The 22619-nt window shown below is 45.3% G+C and overlaps 2 non-coding genes across 2 annotated transcripts; both read left to right on the top strand.

The window, feature by feature from the left end:
• Positions 1 to 1340: 1340 nt before the first annotated feature.
• LOC148010844 (5.8S ribosomal RNA) lies at positions 1341 to 1493 on the top strand. Its single transcript, XR_015689627.1, has one exon. It is a non-coding gene; the product is annotated as a 5.8S ribosomal RNA (ribosomal RNA).
• Positions 1494 to 1734: 241 nt separating this feature from the next.
• Positions 1735 to 5125, top strand: LOC148010845 (25S ribosomal RNA). The gene has a single exon (XR_015689647.1). It is a non-coding gene; the product is annotated as a 25S ribosomal RNA (ribosomal RNA).
• The last annotated feature ends 17494 nt before the right edge of the window (positions 5126 to 22619 follow it).

Here is a 22619-nt window from a genome sequence, read left to right on the forward strand (position 1 = left end):
AGATTTTATCTTCGATTTACATACTCTTGACAACTCCAAGCTACTAATCAACCATTCACAACTAGATAATGGTGGCAATGGGACATGCTGCAATCTCTCACTTTCTACTACTTATAATGAATGATAAAAAAAGTTATTTTTAGTTACAAGATGACTTACATAGTTATTATCAGAGATCAAAGAATCTATGTCTTCATGCCAAACATGTATCTTGCCGCTCACACATTCCACATTTTGCCATTCATGTAGTATGGTAATTAAAATGAGTACAATCTAAATCCGTTAACGAGGATCCATTGGAGGGCAAGTCTGGTGCCAGCAGCTGCGGTAATTCCAGCTCCAGTAGCGTATATTTAAGTTATTGCAGTTAAAAAGCTCGTAGTTGGATCTCGGGGCGGGGCATATGGTCCGCCTCCTTTGGTGTGCACTGATCGCCCCACCCTTTCTGTCGAAGACGCGCTCCTGGACTTAATTGGCTGGGAGGTGGATTCGACGATGTTACTTTGAAAAAATTAGAGTGCTCAAAGCAAGCCTATGCTATGAATACATTAACATGGAATAACATGATAGGACTCTGGTTTTATTGTGTTGGTCTTCAGGACCGGAGTAATGATTAACAGGGACAGTTGGGGGCATTCGTATTTCATTGTCAGAGGTGAAATTCTTGGATTTATGAAAGATGAACTACTGCGAAAGCATTTGCCAAGGACGTTTTCATTAATCAAGAACGAAAGTTGGGGGCTCGAAGAAGACGATCAGATACCGTCCTAGTCTCAACCATAAACGATGTTGACTAGGGATTGGTGGATGTTATTTTGATGACTTCGCCAGCACCTCATGAGAAATCAAAGTTTTTGGGTTTTGGGGGGAGTATGGTCGCAAGGCTGAAACTTAAAGGAATTGATAGAAGGGCATCACCAGGAGTGGAGCCTGTGGCTTAATTTGACTCAACACAGGGAAACTTACTAGGTCTAGACATAGTAAGGATTGACAGATTGAGAGCTCTTTCTTGATTCTATGGGTGGTGGTGCATGGCCGTTCTTAGTTGGTGGAGTGATTTGTCTAGTTAATTCCGTTAACGAATGAGACCTCAGCCTGCTAACTAGTTACACGAAGGATCCTCTTCGTGGCCAACTTCTTAGAGGGACTATGGCCGTCTAGGCCATTGACCTCTCTCCCTTGCTCGGGGTGATCCCCCTCTGTCTGCCCGTTTGGGCAAGTTGCCGCCTTGATAAACCCTTTGCCCCTCCCCGCACATAGGGGTGGCAAGAGGAACTTAATAAACCTTGTCTTGTCTGAGATTCCTCCCCTCTCGGGAGAATCGAAAAACAAAATGCAACGACTCTCAGCAACAGGTATCTTGGCTCTTGCAACGATGAAGAATGCAGCGAAATGAGATACGTAGTGTGAATTGTAGAATTCCGCGAATCATCGAGTCTTTGAATGCAACTTGTGCCTGTGGCTCATCCAAGGGCATGCTTGATTGAGCGTCCCTAACTCCCCCACACCCTCTCCTATTCTTCGGGGGAGGGTGGAATTGGTAGTTTGCGCTCCGACGTGATGCCATGGTTGGCTGAAATATATTGGCAGCACCGTGCGGTGACGTTGCTCCGCAAGGATGGTTCATCTCCTCATTGAGGTGGCAGCTATTTGTGGCTGCCTCTTCCAGGGCACATGTGTTGGATCAGGCTCTTTGGAGTCGGAGCTTACCCTCGTGGACCCGAAATGCAACTCGGACCTCAAATTAGGCAAGGCTACCCGTTGAGTTTAAGCATATCACTAAGCGGAGAAAAAGAAACTAGCCAGGATTTGCCTAGTAGCTGCCAGCGAACCAGAAAGAGCTCAGCTTGGAAATCTCACGGCTTTGTCGTGCGAATTGTAGTTTAGAGAGGCATCTTCTATGGCGGACCGAGCTGGCAGACTGAGCCCAAGTCCCCCTGGAAAGGGGTGGGGCGTCAGAGAGGGTGAGAGCCCAGCTCGGACCCTGTCGCTCCACGAGGCACCATCGACGAGTCGTGCTATTTGGAAATGCAACCCTAAGTGGGTGGTAAATTCCATCCAAGGCTAAATATGGGCAAGAGATTGATAGTGAACAAGTACCGTGAGGGAAATATAAAAAGTATTTTGAAAAGAGAGTTAAAAAGTGCTTGAAATTGTTGGGGGGGAAGCAAATGGAGGCCTCGGGTGCGCCCCGGTCAGATGCGAAATTGTGCGAACTGGTCTGCCACCCGACGCGGGGCGCTGTTCAATGTGGGCCGGTGCGACGGGACAATAGCGAGCTTTAGATGGCTTGCCAATGCTGTCGCATTGACCGAGGAACGAAGCGTGCGCCACTTGTGGTGGGCTCTACAGCTGCACGCTCGGGATGCTTGCGCTCTGGGCTTTTTATCCGATCCGTCTCTAAGGAGTCTAACATGTACGCGAGCCGGTGGGTGGCAAACCCACAGAGATGCAAGGAACTTGACAGGTGAGATCCTCTTCACGGGGTGCACCATCGACCGACCATGATCTTTTGTGAAAGATTTGAGTGAGAGCATACCTGCTGGGACTCGAAAGATGGTGAACTATGCCTGAGCAAGGCGAAGCCAGAGGAAACTCTAGTGGAGGCTTATAGCAATACTGACGTGCAAATCGTTCTTCAGATTTGGGTATAGGGGCAAAAGACTAATCGAATCATCTAGTAGTTGGTTCCCTCTAAAGTTTCCCTCAAGATAGCTGGAGCTCCTCGCAATTTTATCAGGTAAAGCGAATGATTAGAGGCATCGGGGGTGAAACACCCTCGACCTTTTCTCAAACTTTAAATAGGGAAGCGGTCGGGGTTGCTCTATTGAACCTCAGCAAGGAATGCGAGCTCCAAGTGGGCCATTTTTGGTAAGTAGAACTGACGATGCGGGATGCCCGAGTTACGGTCCTGAACTATGCACTAACCTAGATCCCACAAAGGGTGTTGATTGATTAAGATAGCATGACGGTGGTCATGGAAGTCGAAATCTGCTAAGGAGTGTGTAACAACTCACCTGCCGAATCAACTAGCCTCGAAAATGGATGGCGCTAAAGCGCGCGACCTATACCCGGCCATCGAGGCGAGTGCGAGGCCCCGATGAGTAGGAGGGCGTGGGGGTTGTGGTGCAGCTCTGGGCGCGAGCTCGAGTGAAACTGCCCCTAGTGTAGATCTTGGTGGTAGTAGCAAATATTAAAATGAGAACTTTGAAGACCAAAGTGGAGAAAGGTTCCATGTGAACAACAAGTGGACATGGGTTAGTTAATCCTAAGAGATGGGGCAGTCTTGTGTCAAGGGCGCAATGCGTGCCGCTCATTGAAAGGGAATCAATTAATATTCTCGAACCGAGACGTAGCGGTGGATGGCAACATGACCAAATCCAGAGATGCCGGCGGGGCCCTGGAAAGAGTTCTCTTTTCTTTTTAATAGCCCGCCCACCCAAAAATTGGATCACCCGAAGATAGGGTCCAATGACTGGTAAAGCACCACACGTCTTGCGGTGTTCGATGTGCCCCCGGTGGCCCGTGAAAATCTAGAGGAGCGAATGCCGATCACGCCCAATCGTACTCATAACTGCATCAGGTCTCCAAGGTGAATAGCCTCTGGTTGATAGAACAATGTAGGTAAGGGAAGTTGGCAAAATGGATCAGTAACTTTGGGAAAAGGATTGGCTTTGAGGGCTGGGTCTAGAGGTCTGTTTCTTGACCTCGAAGGTTGTCGACGGTTTGCGTGAGTTGCCCTAGCAGTGAGGGTGGACCTCCGCATGCTGATTGAGTGACGGGGGCAGAACGTCGTCCCTCCGCTGGGCGGCCCTCCCTAGGCAGTGATTAGCCATCTCAGAACTGGTACGGACAAGGGGAATCTGACTGTTTAATTAAAACAAACTATTGTGATGGTCTCTATGGATGTTGACGCGATGTGATTTTTGCCCAGTGCTCTGAATGTCAAAGTGAAGAAATTCAACCAAGCGCGGGTAAACAATGGGAGTAACTATGACTCTCATAAGGTAGCCAAATGCCTCGTCATCTAATTAGTGGCATGCGTGAATGGATTAACGAGATTCCCACTGTCCCTATCTACTATCTAGTGAAACCACAGCCAAGGAAATGGGCTTGGAAGAATCAACGGGGAGAGAAGACCTTGTTGAGGTTGACTTTAGTCGACTTTGTGAAATGACTTGAGAGGTGTAGAATAAGTGGGAGCCTTTAGCACAAGTGAAATACCACTACTTTTAAAGTTATTTTACTTACTTCGTGAGGTGGAGGCAGGTCTTGGCCCTTGCTTTTGGTCTTAAGGCACGCTTGCGCACCGATCCAGGTGGAAGACATTGTCAGGTGCGGAGTTTGGCTAGGGCGGCACACTTGTTTAAAGATAATGCAGGTGTCCTAAGATGAGCTCAACGAGAATAGAAATCTCCTGTGGAACAAAGGGGTAAAAGCTCATTTGATTTTGATTTTCACGACGAATACAAACTGTGAAAGCATGGCCTATCGATCCTTTAGTGTTTCGAAATTTGACGCTAAAGGCGTCAAAAAAGTTACCATAGGGATAACTAGCTTGTGGCAGCCAAGCGTTCATAGCGATGTTGCTTTTTGATCCTTCGATGTCAGCTCTTTCTATTATTGCGAAGCAGAATTCGCCAAGTGTTGGATTGTTCACCCACCAATAGGGAACGTGAGCTGAGTTTAGACTGTTGTGAGACAGGTTAGTTTTACCCTACTGATGAGCAGTGGTGCAATAATAATTCAACTTAGTATGAGAGGAACCGTTGATTCACATAATTGGTCATTGCGCTTAGTTGAAAAGCCAGTGGCGCGAAGCTACCATGTGTAGGATTATGACTGAATGCCTTTAAGTCAGAATCCATGCTAGATGCGGCGCTCTCTATCTCCCCGGTTGTTACTCGACTGATAGTAGGGGCGCTTGTGCGTCCCCGAGAGCATGTGTCGAGTCTCCCTCGAGGTGCTGCAAGTGGTCACCTCGAGGTTTCTAAATGGAAATTCAAACGATTGGGGAGATGAATCCTTTGCAGACGACTTAAATATGTGGCCGGGTATTGTAAGTGGCAGAGTAGCCTTGCTGCTATGATCCACTGAGATTCAGCCCGTCACCGCAGCAGTTTGTCCCCCTTCCGCTCGGTTCGACAGGGTTTTCTTGGCCTTGGCCCTTGTGTGTCATGGCATGCCCCCAAGTCCTCGCGCACACTGTGCACCCAATCTAGCCTAGCTCATGTGGGCAGTTTGATTGCCTTCTCTTCACATTCCTTGCCTTGGCTCGCTTGTGTTAGTGCGGTTTTCATGCTTGTCTCGCCTCATCGGCATCCACGGCATTTCAGGTCTGCCCGCCATGGCATGGATTCTACGACTCGGATCTTCGGTGCATCACCTCATGTGCATGGGGTTCTCTTCACATGGACATGCACCCTCCACGATGTGAATTCTATGACTTAATCTTTTGTACCTCGTTGCCTTTATGTGCGCGAGGTTCTCTTTGCGTGGATGCTCGCCCTTGGTGTCATAAAGGGTACCCAATGGCATTCCAAGTCCATCCATGGCATGGATTCTATGACTCAATCTTATGTGTGCAGGGCTTAGTGCTCGCGTGGATATGCGTCCTCCGTGGTATGAATGGCGTGTCATGGCATGCCCCCCTCTCCCCCACCACCCAGTGGCATGTTGTGGGCACGTGTCCTCCATGGCATGTATTTTGCGACTTGATCTTTTCTACATCGTTGCCTCTGTGTGCACGGGTGCTTTTCACGTGGATGCTTGCCCTTCGTGTCGAAAATGGCACACGATGGCATTCAATCTTTTGTGCATTGCCTCCATGTGCGCGGGGTTTAGGGTTCGTGTTGAGTCACATTTCTCATGCCACTTTGTTAGTATACAAGAGCTCTTTGGAATTCCATTGTGTTCCTGGTGTGGTCATACCAACGCTAATACACCGGATCCCATTAGGACTCCTCAATTAAGCACACTTGGGCCAGAACAATACTGGGATAGGTGACCTCTCAGGAAGTCCTGGTGTTGCACCCTTTTGCATGCTTGTTTCGAGACCATGGCATGGCAATCCCCTCGGATCACATCTTGACTCTCCAGGCTGACATCGTGGTAGGAAACCCCCTTGCCTTGCCATGACACGATGGCTCCTCTCCTCGTTGTGATTGTCTTTGCGTACATCGTGCACGGTCCCTCCCTCTGCCTCGTTTTTATATGATACCCCCTCCTGAAGTTTTTTAGGAGCGAAGGGTGTGCCATGTTGTTGGGGGGGGGGTCGATGGAGCGGGGTTTTCAGAGGAGGGAGGGTGTGCCATGTTGTGGGGGGTTTGGGTGGTGCCATGTTACGAGAGGGTTGGGTGGAGCGACTGGGCATACCATGTCATGGGGTGTGCCATGTCATGGAGCGGGGTTTTTTGAGGAGGGGGAGGGCATTGCCACGTTGCCTGGGGGGTGGGGGGATTGGATGGAGAGTAGCTTTTTGAGGGGAGAGGGGTGTGCCATATCATGGGGGTTTTTTTTTTGGGGAGGTTGTGTGCCATGTCGTAGGGGGTTGGGTGGAGCGGGGTTTTTTGAGGAGGTTGGGGGGGGGGGGTTTTGGGTGGTGCCATGTCGTGGGAGGGGGTTGTGTGTAGTGGGACGTGTGCCGTGTCGTTGTGGGGCGAGGTTTTTTGGGGAAGGGGAGGGCACGGTTTGGTGGAGCGCGGGGCATGCCATGTCGTGGGGGGGAGGGAGGAGGGGCTTGGGTGGAGAGGGGTTTGTTGGGGGGGGGTGTGCCATGTCATTGGGGGGGCATGTAGGGTGGAGCAGGGTTTTTTAAGGGGGGTGCACTGCGTCATGGGAGGGTGAGGTGGGGTGGATTGAGCGGGGTTTTTTAAGGTGGGATGGGGAGGTGGGGTGCATTGTGTCGTGAGGGGGGTGAGACGGGGTGGTTGAGCATGGTTTTTTGAGGTGGGGTGGGGGGGGGGGTGCACCATGTCGTGGGGGGTGAGGTGGGGTGGGTTGAGTAGGGTTTTTTGAGGTGGGGTGGGGAGGGGGGTGCGCCATGTCATGGGGGGGTGAGGTGGGGTGGGTTGAGTGGGGTTTTTTGAGGTGGGGTGGGGAGGGTGTGCCATGTCGTGGGGGGAAGAGGTGAGGTGGGGTGGGTTGAGCAAGATTTTTTGAGGTGCGATGGGGTGGTGTGGATGGAGTGAGGTTTTTTGAGGGGGGGATGTCATGTTATGTTGGTTGGGGAAAGAGGGAGGGGGTCGCATCATGCTGTGCTGTGTTGGAGGGGGGTGTCATGTTATGTTGGAAAAATGGGAAAGGGGTCGCATCATGTCGTGTTGTGATGTGTTTGGGAGGGGGGTCATGTTAAGTTGGGGAAAGGGGGAGGGGACGTGTCGTGCTGCGTTGGGGGGGTCATGTTATGTCGTGTCGTGTCATCTTGTGTTGGAGGGGGTGCCGTGTTATGTTGGAAAAAGGGGGAATGGGGGGCGTCGTGTTGTGCTGTGTTTGGGGGGAGTCATGTTTTGTTGGGGAAAGGGGGCACATCACATCATGTCGTGCCATGTTGTGTTTGGGAGGGGGTCATGTTATGTCACGGCACCCAACCCCCTCCCACCACGACATGGCATCAACCAAACCCAACCCCCCCCCCCCCCCCCCCCCCCCCCCGGCGCAAAAAAAACCCCACTCCACCCAAGTCCCCCTCTCCCCCCACGACAAGGCGACGCCCTGAAAAGACCCCGCTCCATCCATCCCACCCCACCTCACCTCAAAAAACCCCGCTCAACCCAACTCACCTCCTCATGACACGGTGCACCTTCCCCCCCAAGAAAACCATGCTCCACCCAACCCCTCGCCCCCCCTCTCCCCATACATCCCAAAAAAAAACCCACTCCACCTAAGTCCCCCCTCCTCTCCCCCAAAAAAACCCTACTCCATCCATCCCACTCGACCTCACCTCAAAAAACCCCGCTCAACCCAATTCACCCCCCCACGACATGGCACACCCTCATCCCCCCCGCCTCTCAAAAAACCCCCCACCCCACCTCATCTCACCTCGAAAAACCCCGCTCAACCCACCCCACTTCACCCCATCTCACCCCCCCCAAAAAACCCCACTCCACCCTAACCCCCCCCTCCCCACCTCACCTCACCCGCCCCACCCCCCCACGACATGGCATGATCCCACCCTCACGACATGGCACAACCCCCCCCCCCCCCCCCCCACGACATGGCATAATCCCACCCTCACGACATGGCACAACCCCACCCCACCTCACCCCCCGATGATACAGCACACCCTCATCCACCCCCCCCCCCCCCCCAACCCAACCTCTCAAAAAACCCCCCACCCCACCTCACCTCACCTCACCTCAAAAAATCCCGCTCAACCTCAGCCCCCTAAAAAACCCCACTCCACCCTAACACCCCCCACGACATGGCGCACCTCCCCCCCGAAGAAAACCCACTCTACCCAAACCCCCAAACCACCCCCCCCCCCTCAAAGAACCCCCCACCCCACCTTACCTCACCTCACCTCGAAAAACCCCGCTCAACCCACCCCACCACACCCCCCCAAAAAAAACCCACTCCACCCTAACCCCCCCCTCCCCACCTCACCTCACCTCACACCACACCACCCCACCCCACCCCACCTCACCTCACCCCCCATGACATGGGGCACCTTTCCTCCCTAAGAAAACCCCCCTCCACCCCACCCCATCCTACCTCACCCCACCCAACCCCACCTCACCTCACCCAACCCCACCTCACCTCACCTCACCTCACTTTACCCCCCCATGAAATGGCGCACCTTCCCCCCCTAAGAAAACCCCGCTCCACCTAACCCTCCATCCCACGACATGGCACAATCCCCCCCCCTCCCCCCCACAAAAAAAAAACCGCACTCCACCCAAGTTCCCCCCACGACATGGCAACCCCATGAAAAAACCCCTCTCCATCCATCCCACCCCACCTCACCTCAAAAAACCCCGCTGAATCCACCCCACCCCACCTCACCCCCCCATGACACGGCACACCCTTATCCCTCCCCCCCCCTCCCCCCCCCCCTCTGCCTCTCAAAAAACCCCCACCCCACCCCACCTCACCTCACCTAAAAAAACCCCGCTCAACCCACCCCACCTCACCCCCCCAAAAAACCCCATGCCACCCCACGCCACGCCACCCCCTATGACATGGCGCACCTTCCCCCCCTAAGAAAACCCTGCTCCACCCAACCCCCTGCCCCCCCTGCCTCCCCCCCCAAAAAAAACCCACTCCATCCAAGTTTCCCCCTCCCCCCCATGACATGGCAACCCCATGAAAAAACCATGATCCATCCATCCCACCCCACCTCACCTCAAAAAACCCCGCTCAACCCGCCCCACCCCACCCCATCCCACCTCACCTCACCCTCCCACGATACGACACACCCTCATCCTCCCCCTCTCGCCTCTCAAAAAACCCCCATAGACGCGCACGTTAGACGCGCAAAGTCGGGCGCGTCTATCAGAGCATCTATAAATGTGTGTAAATAGACGTGAATTTTGCGTCTATATATCCGCGCAAATAGACGCTAATATAGACGCGCTATCAGACGCACAATTATTTAACCACCTGAAATTAGCAATTCACATAATTGAAAAACCAAAGTTAATAATTATTTAACCACCTGAAATTGATTCTTGGGCCTGCACATGTGCGCATGATAAAAACCATAGAATTAAGAATACACATTGAATCATTGAATTAAAAAAACAGAGTTAATAATTACTTTTTCATTACTCTCTAATGAATGGCAGTTCCTCCAGTTGTTGACAAGCCTGATATAAGTAATTAGCGGCAAGCGACAGAAACCTTACAATTAGTAGCAAGCATTGCAATATGTATCTTGTAATTTCTCTATGTACTTGAAGATGATAAAAGATACTTCCTTTTTATTATGGAAAATTCAATGCTTGCTTTAAAATTGACTATTGATTCTTGAATATGCACGTGTGCACATGATAAAAAGCATAGAATTAGGAATACAAATATATTGAATCAATAAGCAAATTAAGTATGTTACAGTGAATGATCCATCTCATCTTCAATGAGATCAGCCCTTGCTAAACTGTCTACTTCTAGGTCTATGTTACCAAGAGGTAACGAAACAAATAAGTCTATCCCACTATTAGATGTGTTGCTATATTGCTCAATAACTTCATCAATATCATCGACAATCACATTATTGTCTTCTTCTGCGTTTCCTTGAACATCATCGCAAGGTTCATCTTGTACTATATCACACATATCATCCATTATGGTGTCATCATGCACATCATCATTATTTGTTGGATTGTCATCTGCTATCTCCATGTCGGTAATATTACCATATATTGGTTTTGAACGATTAGATATAGGGATGACATACCACCATCGGTTATTGTTTACCATTGGATGACACACAACCTGTATTTGAAAAACAAAAGCAAAAAACTTAAGTACTTATTATATTGTGTATATGTATCACATGTATACATATAAAAAAATTAGCCTTTGCATATATACCTGCTCACATTGTTGAGGTAGTACTAATGTGCCATTCTTGTTTTGGTGAAATTTTGTAGAGTCAATGATTACAAAACCACTTGGATGACATCTGATTGTGCAATGCTCATCATTTTTTACCACTTCTTTAAACCACTTCACATCTAGTACATATATAAAGAATCGTCTGAAGTCAAGCTTCAGAATATCTTGGATCAAGCCACAATAACCTTCCATGGTACCATTGGCAGCCTCGAAGTGAGCAAGGACACCACAATCTTGGGTATTTCTCTTTTCATCTATACATTGAGTTCGAAGATGTTTACCCTCACACCAAAGTGCATTGAATAATGTGCACTAGTAGTAAAAGATAAAAGATCAAACATGTCAATTATTTATATAAAATAAAACTTATAGAAACAAATTAATTGATAGTATGTCTCACCTTTGATAAGCAACCTTGTGCGTATTCCCACTCTTCTTGAGATATATTAATTTCCTCCTCTTTTTCCATTCTCTCCATTTCCTCGTGTAACCAATCTATGTCAATATGACATGGGAGCGCATTTAGATGATCTGGAAATGAGACATTACGTCCATATCTAGTGTGAAATTCTTGTCTTTCGCTTTTTCTTCTTGCCCTTGCTTCATTATATAGTGTCACCCATTTGCTCATAACATCACTATTGAGCACACAAAAACTATTTAACTTACGAAGTCCTTATTTTGTTAGCACTTTACTCATTCCTTTTCCTTGAGGTACTATAGAGGTCATCCTCAAGTCTTCATCATCTTTCCATAGTCGTGGTTGAGAGGGATCCACTTCAGCAAGATATTCAGAGATATAAACAAGGGATGATTGCACTAACCAACCCTCAGCCATGCTTCCCTCAGGCCGTGCTTTTTGCCTCACAAAATCTTTCAAGGTTTTCATGAAGCGCTCAAGAAAAAACATCCACCTTACATGAACTGCCCCACAAAGTGCGATCTCATCAATCAAATGTACGAGTAAATGTAATTGAGTAGTCAAAATGGATCAAGGAAAAATTTCCTCCCCCAAACAAACCACTTCGATAGATAATACTTGAGCATCTTGTAATGTGTTTGGATCAATTTCCTTCAAGCTCACGTATCTGTCAAGATGTATTTGAGAATTGTTTATTTTTGTGTAGAAATTCAAAGATATATAATGAAAAAATACAATGTATACACACCTCATAAGCTCTCCCATCTTGTAAATGATATCACGTACATCTTTGGAGGCACAATGGGATATGCTAGTAGGAAGTACGAACTGAATGTAAACAATATTCATAGATGCAAATTGTCAATAGAGGAAAAAGTCATCATACCCCAAAGTTTACACATAGTTACGCCACTAATTACTATATTCATGGTTTAGGGTTACCCTTACTTGAATCATTTTGTGCCAATCGTGGGACTTCAAACCAGATAGTTGCTCCACACCTCTTTTCTTTTTCTTTATGAAGGTTCCTTTGAGACATCTCATACATCCTGTGGGTGTTCGAAAGCTATATATTTGTTCCTTCACTATTTTTTCCTCGTTCTTTGACAATATCCAAGGTGCATGGGGTAGCTCAATCTTTCCTCTGGGTCCAATTCGTGGCCAGGCTCGTCTCATGTGACCAATGTTACGTAAATCCTCCCTTACATTAACTGAATCGCGAGCCTCTATCAAGTGATCCCATAATGTAGATACAACATTTTTGAATATGTGCATGGGGTCCAACATGTGATTGATCTCGAGTTCAGTCCAGTACGGAAGACGAAAGAATATAGAGAACCTAACAAATAAACAATATATTATGTAAACATTTCATCATGCTAAATACTTTAAAGTCAATCGAGAGAAATGCACTTCTTACGGACTCATGCCATGTGGAGGGTGGCTGTCGGCATTAATCCATCTCTCCTTCCAATCTCGAATGGTTAGAGATTGTGGAGTCATTCCATTAGTAGGGAGAACATATTTGGGATGGTCAATAGGAAGAAATCGATGATGATTGTCATAGATAACCTTCTTTAAATGTGCCGACCTAGAGGAAACTAGAGAGGGACCGCAAATAGGACATGCATGATATCTTGACGTGGTTAAACTTGAAAAAACAAGTAAATTAATAAAATGCAATTGATTCAAGTCTTGAATTTCAAATATAGAGTTATATACATGTACCTGAACACTCTCCGTATCCTGGAAAGTCGTGCATGGTCCACAACAACATGGCCTTCAATGTGAAATCTCTAGAGGATGCAGATGCACTTGTATCTTGCACCTCAATACCTTCCCATAACATTTCTAACTCTTCAATCAAAGGCTCTAAGTAAATGTCCATATTTTTTACCTTGTGCTTTCCAGGAATCAAAAGGGACAACATCACATGTCCCTTTTTAATTGCCATGGATGGAGGAATATTATAGTTCACCAATACCACTGGCCATACACTGTATGATGTGCTTTTGATGCCAAATGGATTGATTCCATCCATACCTAAACCAAATCTCAAATTTCTTGGCTCTTCTTTGAAAACGGGCCACAAATTATCTATATGTTGCCATGCGGGTGTGTCTGTAGGGATCCTCCATTTTCCATCACTTGAACGATGACTAGCATGCCATGACATGAGCTTTCCAATAGACTTACACTTGAACATAAGTTTTATACGTGGAACAATCGGAAAATGTCGCAAAACCTTACGAGGCACATCCATTGACTTCATCTCCACTTCGTATCTTGATTCGCCACAAACAGGACACTCTCGTGCGAACTCATGAATCCCACGAAATAAGACACAATCATTGACACATGCATGGATCTTGACATAATCGAGGCCTCCCAGAGATGTCAAGTAATGTCTTGCTTGCTCTCTCTTAGCTGGCAATTTGTTTCCTTTTGGAAGCATTTGTGATAATAACCTACATATATTTTAAAAGTGAGTTAAAAAACCACCAACATATATTTCTATCTGATTTCAAAATAGAGAGGTTAACAATTAATATTATGATTCGTATATAAGCCAAACTGAATTGATACCTACTTCAATAACGCATCCAAACTGACATTACTCCATCCATAAATTGTTTGCAAGTTAAGTATCTCGTGGGATGCACGAAGAACGGAGTATGTACAACCTTCATACAACAGAGTAGATGATGCTACATATAGTGGATCATCTGACTTCGTAGAGTGACCTTCTCCCTGAACCGGTTGTGAAAATAGATGGTGTACCATGTTGTCCAAAATCTCATCCTCTATGACTTGATGGGGCATTTCATGAGGGCTACTATCATGGTCGTCAGTCTCTACTCTTCTTGAAGACTCTGCCTCCTCGCGTCGATGTTTTGCAGCCTCTCGACGCCCGGGAGGGAGCATCTGAGGATGTGGTACCGCATCTTGCTCAACCACAAAAGGGAGTTTCATGTACGTTGATATATAATTCCCGTAACATAGACTAGCAATCTTAGTGGTAAAAAAAAACAATGAATATTGGTGATTTTTCTTGGTCCCATTCTCCATACAAGCTGAGGTGTGACATTGCAATTCGATGTGCTCGAAAAATACACCCCCGACAATGATCACACATGCATCTAATTTTTCATCGTAGCCATGCATCTCGATTATGAAGACGCAATGTTTCATCCTCACTTGAGGATGTGCTCATTGACTCACCAGCTTGCACCGCACTAGGTGATGACGACGTCGACATGATTAAACCTAATTCATGACAACATCAAAATATTTGTCATTCATATGTTTACATAAGATCTTAAAACACCACATTGGGGAATATGGGAATTTTCCATAAGTTTGGGACACGTGGTCAAATCTTTGGATTTGTCATAACTTGAACACTATAACTCTAAATCAAGCGCTCTATACCTCAATAGATTCCATTTTTCAAGCACTTTCTAATGATAGGTCACATCATATGGTTTTGACAAACTTATGTGCATGTTATCCGGGTGCCACCTTTTTAGTATTCAAAAAATGGGAATTGGAAGATTCCCAAACTCACTAAAATTGTGTTTTAATTTTAAATACACAAAAATCATCATCTTAAAACTTATCTTAACTTATCAAAACTTAAGAAGAATTCACTATCAAAACTTATCTTAAAAACAAAAAATCATGATAAATCCCAAATGCGCGTCTAAATACGTGTGTGCCTATGCATCTATTTTCGTGTCTACCTACGCGTCTATACTCGCGTCTATACTCGCGTCTATCTGAATAACAGACGCACATATACACGCGAAAATAGATGCACACGTCAAAATTCAAACCATATTTAAATCATTTCTTTTCAAACTGCGCCTTTCCTTTCCTGTATTTTTTGCAGTTCTGAAGCTTGAGTTTAGCCGACATGCAGTCTCTTCATGCCTCACCTAGTCTCTTCATGCCTCACCTCCTCATGACTCACCTTTTCTTTCATTTCAAATACACAAGACGGGAAAAAGGAAAGCCAAGGAGAGGAAGAAAGAGAGAACAAGAAAGAGGAGAACAAGAAGAAGCAGCAAGCAAGCAAACAAGCATCAAGGGAGGGTAACTTACCAAGGAGAGGAAGAAGGAGAAGGAGAAGTGCCACCACCCGCCACACCAAACACCCAAGGTGACTCTCTCTCTCTCTCTCTCTCTCTCTCTCTCTCTCTCTCTCTCTCTCTCTGTTTCTCTCTTCATCTCTCTGCTCTGTCTGTGTATTGCTCATTTGTGATTCCATTATAATGTATTGCATTATGTAAATCGTCAATGGCTGTCGTCGGTCCAAAATCGGCCGACCCAACGCGTCTGCTAGTGCGTCTACATCTCAGTGTAGACGCGGATATAGACGCACAAATATTGTCTCCTCTCAGTGCATCTGAGAGGGCGTCTTACAGCGCGTGTGCTCTGCAATGCACATGAGATGATACACACGCTGCATAGAAGTTTGACCTGCAGCCTACACGCGATTTTAGATGCACATTGACCTGGGATGTGTATCTGGCAGCGCGTCTGTGCTACAGGTTAGATGTGCAAATAGACGCACATTGACCTGGGATGCGCGTCTGGCAATGTGTTTGTGCTGCACGTTAGATGCGCAAATAGACGCGTTGGATAGAAGATGAATAGCAATGTTATGTCAAAGGCTAAAAAATTGCAATGTTATACTTTTATACACATTAAAAACTGCAAGGTCCTATTGTGTGACATCACCTAGAGAAGAATCTTGTTGCGTGGTATTGATTAACTCCTAAATAGAAGTCTAGTTAGATCTAAAAGTGACAAATTAGGAAATGGTATACTTTTATACACATTTATACAAACATTACATTCTTTACATAAAGTGAGATTGAAACTTGTGTGTTCTACATGTGGATCTCGTGAATTAGAGCCCTCACCTAGGCATATAGGCCTCAATGTGCCCTTTAGTCTATGGATAGTCACCTCTACCCCTCATCCATGAGTTGCTTGTACTGCACAATATCCTCCTATATTTTTTGTATGCAAATAAATTTGTCTTTTTCCTATGTTTTTTTTGCAGATGTCGTATCCTGGTTCATCTAGCAATGACCCAGATGTGGATCACATGAATGATACATTGGCCTCCTTTGGCAGGGGCGTCAATGCATTTTTTGGAGGTTTTCCTAGTAGGGAAGACTTCATGGGAGAGATGATCAGACACCTTGGCCGCTCTCCCATAGCGGACGAGGTGTTCAGTGTCATGTCTGGGACGCCTCTAACGTCTTTGCCTGGCACTACTTCCCAGACTCCACATGCAGGTACTCCACATACAGGTACTCCATATGCATGTACTCCATATGCAGGTACTCCATTTGCAGGTACTCCACGTGCTCCACGTGTATCGGCTGAAGCACAAGCATCTGCAGAAGCACGTGCATCTGCAGAAGCTCGTGCATCCAGCGAGGCAGAGGGCAGTCGACAGAGAGGGAGGAGGGAGAGTCGAGGGGGAGGACGAGGGTTGTGTGGGGGTTGCCTAGGAGGTGACGAGCGATCACCCTCACCAGTAGATCATGTAAAGGAGGTTGTACGCCATTACTATAGAGTCACAGATGCCGGTGGCATCTTTCATGATGATGAGGGAAGGGATGTAATGGTGTACATGAGGAGTGTCGTGCATGCAACATATAAAGATTGTTTCATTGCCTTCAAAAATTAGAAAAGCGGCTTGTGGCAGGAGGTGTTGAGAGCAGTACATAGGAGGTACCCAAATCTTGAGGGTCAGCGATTCTCGGATGATTGGGGACGTACAAAAGTGAGGGATTTGCTTCACAACAAAAGATCCCACCTCATGACACGGGCCAGGGACTCACTGCGGAGGCTGGAGGAGGGGCGTGGAGCCTACAGCCAACCACCTATGTGCCACCGCGTAGAGTGGAAGAAAGCCAAGAAGAAAGTAGCTGAGAAAGTGAAGAGTCGTCAGTACGCAAAGGTGCGACGGATCCAAATGGAAACAATGGGATCGTTGCATTACGGATCGGGCGGCAGAGAGTCGTGGGAGGTAGAGTTTGTAAGTATATTTTGATTTCTAGTTTTTTTAAATGTATATTTCTTTAAATTCTTTATATATTTTAGTCTAATATATTGTGATGTCTAATTGTTTGTATATCTCTAAATGTTTTACAGACTACCATCGTTGGTAGGACACCTACCCCTAGAGAGGTAGGTTACCATTGAGGCTATAACCGCGCAACGACATGGCTTCACTTTTATGAGGAGGGTCTCATCACTGAGGACCAATACAACCGGGCCATGAGGATTCGACAGCTAGAGGAGGTATGTTTTTCTTACTTTCCTATTAAAAGTATAACTAATTAGAACTTTTTCTCCACCTTGTCTATGTAAGCAACCCTGATCTTTTGTGTGTGTAGGCGAACCCGGATGTGGAGCACAGCGAGGAGGGGGATAGCGACGCTAGTAGCCATGGTGGTACTAGCGAGGATGTTTCCTCTTCAGATTCGTAGAGGAGCACCATACCTCCTCATGAGGCCTTCTTTTCTTGTATATGTATGATATCTCTTTGAGCCTACTGCTTGCGGCCACGCTTTAGGTCGCAAGCACTCAAAACTTCCCTTGTAAATGCTTTGATATATAATGAATACATGGACTTTCACTTTCAATTCTCGTGTCCGTAAGATACATTGTCTTTTTTCCAAATACACAATCTGATGTGTGGGAGGGGAAAAAAAAAAACCAGAGAGGCAACCACATGCTCTCTGGTTTTTTTTTTTCCAGTTCTGTTTTGCACGTCTATCAGCACGTCTAAATTGCAGGTAATTCGCGTTTATTCGCACGTCTATAATGCAGACTACACACGCTTATACATGAGCTGCATTATTCAAATTAAAAAAGGAAATTAAATATATTTTAAAAAAGGATATTTTTTATTTTACGTTCGCGTCTATCAGTGCTTGTAAAAGCGCGTCTAAAAGCATGCCTATATGCGCGTGTATATGTGCGTCTATTGCGCATCTATTTGTGCGTGTAAATTCGTTGATACATGCGATTATAGACGCGGAATGATGAAAGCGCAAATAGATGGGCAGATAGACGCGCCCGTAAGTTTTTCTCTGTATTCAAAAATCGCGTCTAAATGTGCTTGTATGAGGCTTTTTTGTTGTAGTGCCCACCTCACCTCACCTCACCTCAAAAAACTCCTCTCAACCCACCCCACCTTACGACATGGCACAACCCTCCTCCCCCCCTCCCCCCCCCCCCCCCCCCCCCCGTTGCCCTTGAAAAAAATCCCGCTCCATCCATCCCAACCCACCTCACCTCAAAAAACCCCGCTCAACCCACCTCACCCGCCCACAACACGGCACATCCTCATCCCCTCCCCGACATGGCAACCCCTTGAAAAAATCCCGCTCCATCCATCCCACCCCACTTCACCTAAAAAAACCCCGCTCAACCCACCTCATCCCCCCCCCCCCCCCCCCACAACACGGCACATCCTCACCCCCCCTCCCCCCCGCCTCTCAAAAAACCCCCCACCCCACCTCACCTCACCTCAAAAAACCCTGCTCAACCCATCCCACCTCACCCCCCCCCCCCCCCCCAAAGAACCCCACTCCACCCTAAACCCCTCCCCTCCCCACCCCACCCCACCCCATCCCACCCCCCATGACATGGCAGCCCCCCTCAATAAACACCGCTCCATCCATGCCACCCCACTGCACCTCGAAAAACCTCGCTCAACCCACCCCACCTCAACCCACCATGACAGGCACACCCCCTCCCATCTCACCACGAAAAACCTCACTCAACCCACCACACCTCGAAAAACCCCGCTCAACCCATCCCTCCCCCCCCCCCCCCCCCATGACACGACGTACCCCCCAAAAAAAACCCCACTCCACCCAACCCCCCGCGCGCCCCACGATATGGCATAATCCCCTAAAAAAACTCCACTCCACCCAAGTCCCCTCCCCCCCCCCCCCCCCCCCCCCCACGACAAAAAAACCTCGCTCAATGATATAGAGCTGTTAGTAAAACACATTTGAATTAGAATACTGCAAAGATTATACAAAACAACTCTAATGCAAAAGAATAAACAATGATAAAATTTATAAACTTACTATTTTGTTTATATTTTGCAATGTAATTCTCATCGTGCACATAGATTTGTCTATGCGTATAAACATGTTAGATCAACACTTCTGTTATTGTCCTTGTCCCATTAAACACTTTTTTGAACTCTAAAATTCTACCTTTCCAATGTTTTTTGGGGTCTGGAACATCCTTATGCTTGATCTTGCAACTTGCTCGAGTACTTGGATACATCAAAATCCAATCCAACTTATAGTATTTATCACAAATCCAATTATTACTACTATCTTTCCTGTTGAAGACCTCCATTGCAAGTATGTCACTGATGTTTTTCCTCCACAAAGACATCTATATTAACCAAATACCGACTTTGATATCCCTTCACAGGGGCCACTTCACCAGTTTTTGACCACTACTCCTATATGGAAGTTAGGGGTACTCTCATCACCCGCATGTTACACTTTTGGGAGAACCACGCTGCATAGATCGTTCTTTCACCGTAGCAACCTCTTTCCTACAATGAACACAATATTAGTGAGTTTGGGAATCTCCAAATTTTCATTTTTTGAATACTAAAAAGGTGGCACTCGAATAACATGCCCATAAGTTTCTCAAAATTGTATGATGTGACCTATCATTGGAAAGCACTTGAAAAATGGAATCTATTGAGCTATAGAGCACTCGATATGGAGTTATAGTGTTCAAGTTATGACAAATCTAAAGATTTGACCACGTGTCCCAAACTTATGGAAAAATCCCATATTTCCCAATATGGTGTTTATGGGGCAGGAGAATCATTGTATATCTGGAAAGGTCCCACGGGTCATAATTTGGCCTTTCGTGGACGATAATAAACTACTCTATATTAACCAAATACAAAAGTTACATGTGAGCAAGTTTTTATGTGCTTTTATTATTACATGTAAGTGAATTTGTTCATATATAGAATCATTAGTATAATAATATTTTTATATACAAGCATCACTTTGTTATTTCACATATACAATTCTAATATTATGCAATGCTATGAGATTGCAACACTGATGCTATCTCATGCTATTCCATGGTTTTATAATCTAAATAAAATTATTCTAATGAGATAAATAACTAACAAAATCTTTTCTTATTTATAGCATTTTAATTGTGGACTTCTAAATATAAAAATTATTAACATTGCAAGCTTAATGTTCAAATCTATACTATATTAATTCCCATTGATCCTAACTAGATGTCAACAATAATAATTCATAAAAAATACTTACATCTGAAATAAAAATTTACATTTAATCACTGTAGAGAGCAACACGCTTGAGAAACTTTGTAGCCCTCAATCCTAAGGCTATTAAAAAAGAAGTCAATTTCTGGACAATAGGTGTATCTCGCTGAGATGGAAGTCTAGGATACAATAGTAAAAGGGAATTTAACTCAAAATATGCATAATTTACAAATGTTTTCTCCAAATGCAATGATATTTAACCATGAAGCAATTAAAAAAGAAAAGACATTGTACTTGTAATTCTTTTCACAAAGAAGCCCATAGATGTTGAACAAGAAGTTGAGTTATTACACGATTATTGTTTCTTCACTCTGAGATTCCTGGAGTACAAAAACAAAAGAAATCTCATGTTAAAGCATGCATATAAATTACATAGGATTTATCCAAATGAGTTGAAACTTAACCATGGAGCAATAGATTAAAAAAAAAAACAATATACATGTGGCTCTCTTTGTAGGATATTTGAGAAGTTGAGTTTTTAGAAAATCATTATTCTTCATAATGGGAGATTCTTGGAGTACAAAAGCAAAGGAAAGCTTAGTATGTATATAACTTGCATAGATTTTGTCCAAACAAGACAAACTTTAACCATGGAGCAATTAAAAAAAAAGACAATGTACTTGTAACCTTGTTTATAGAGAAACCCAAAGATGTTAAAGAAGAAGTTGAGTATTTAAAAGATCATTGTTCCTGACTGTGAGAGACTCCTAGAGTACCAAAACAAAAGAAAGTTCATGCCAGAGCGTGTAGATAACTTACATAGATTTTTTCCAAATGAGATAAAACTTTACCATAGAACATACATGGAAGAGAACAATATACTTGTAAATTTTTGTTAAGAAAATCTAAGGGCTTTCGTAGAATAAGCTCCGCTCTCATAAAACATGAGAAACTCACTCTGTGTTTGTGTAGAGGCAATGAAATTTCATAGGGCTACAAACACGACAAGCAATAATGAGGCTATAAAATTTCATCAGGAAAGAAAAAGCGGGGAAAGAGAAATGATAAATTTGAGTTCCGCCTAAGAAAGAGAAGGAATTGAAAAGGGGAGGTATAAAAAGCTAAACATAAAAAAATGAGAAAAGGAAAATCCGAGTCACTAAGTTTCAGGAAGTGGCAGCCTTGTATTCCCCACATTTCCCCTTATTTTATTGTTGAGGGAAGATTTGGGCTAAGATATAGCTAAAAGATTCATCCTACATGAATTTGGAATGCCAGCTTTCTCATTGGTTAGGCCTATTTTTATTTATTCACTCCTTAAGGGGCAAAAAAGAGAGTCCATATTTCTCCTAATAGGTTTGAGCCTTTCTTTAAGGTGCAAAGGTGTTAGCATATCTTGAAGACTTTCTCATATTTACTAGTAGATATAAAGAATATTGTGAAACCTAGAAAGATGCTAGAGTTAATGCAATCTAGCAAACGCTTCATGTATAGGTTGAATTCAATTTATGTAGTTCTATTGTTATTGTTTTGATATTGGTGCATGTACATTTAAATTGGGTAGTTCTTTGTTTGGTGTAGGTGGTTGAGAGGCCTATTGTCTAATGGAGCCATTGTGGTTCTCCCTCCTCTATTAGAGGAGTGGCTTGACCTTCACAATGACAATTGCGTGTTCTCCAAGGGAGTGCTAGAGCAAGGACTAACACCAATGGGAGTACCATGAGTGCCCATGGTGGTTGGCCGAGTGCTGGGTGATGTACCTGGGTATGAGATTGAGCTTTGAGAAAGTAAATATGAGCCCATGCTTTGGTTTCCTAATATGTTGAATTATGGTGTTGTGATGGTGCTTTGATAAATGTATTGATTCTTTTTTAAATGATACAAATTAGAGATAGGTTAGCACATTGTACCTCATGATACAACAAGGTCCACACACCTAGATGAGGGTGCCAATGCATGAGAGCTATATAGTGTGAAGAAAGACCATGGAAAAGGTGGATGTTTGCAAAACCAATAATTTGCATGAAAAACTTAAAATATGGGTCACCCATTTACCTCTCTTTTTTTTGGCTACTCCCCAAAGAGAGTAACCCGTTTGATACCTTCCTCCTCCTACTCCTTTTTCCGGGGTGTGGGGGGTAACCGACACAATTGCTGGTAGAAGGCTAGCTATTTAGCCGGCCATATATAAACAAAGGTGCGCATAGATTAAGTGCGTTTAATCCTATGCGACAAATGCGAGCTTCATCAACCCTACAGATGCGTTTCATGCTGTGCGACAATCAAATTAAGAACGCCAGGTATCACCGATCGTATAGATGATCAGCG

Source organism: Lygodium microphyllum, chromosome 29 (assembly GCF_053477565.2).
Source record: "Lygodium microphyllum isolate KBCC chromosome 29, Lygodium_microphyllum_v1.1.10, whole genome shotgun sequence".
Classification (NCBI taxonomy): Eukaryota; Viridiplantae; Streptophyta; class Polypodiopsida; order Schizaeales; family Lygodiaceae; genus Lygodium; species Lygodium microphyllum.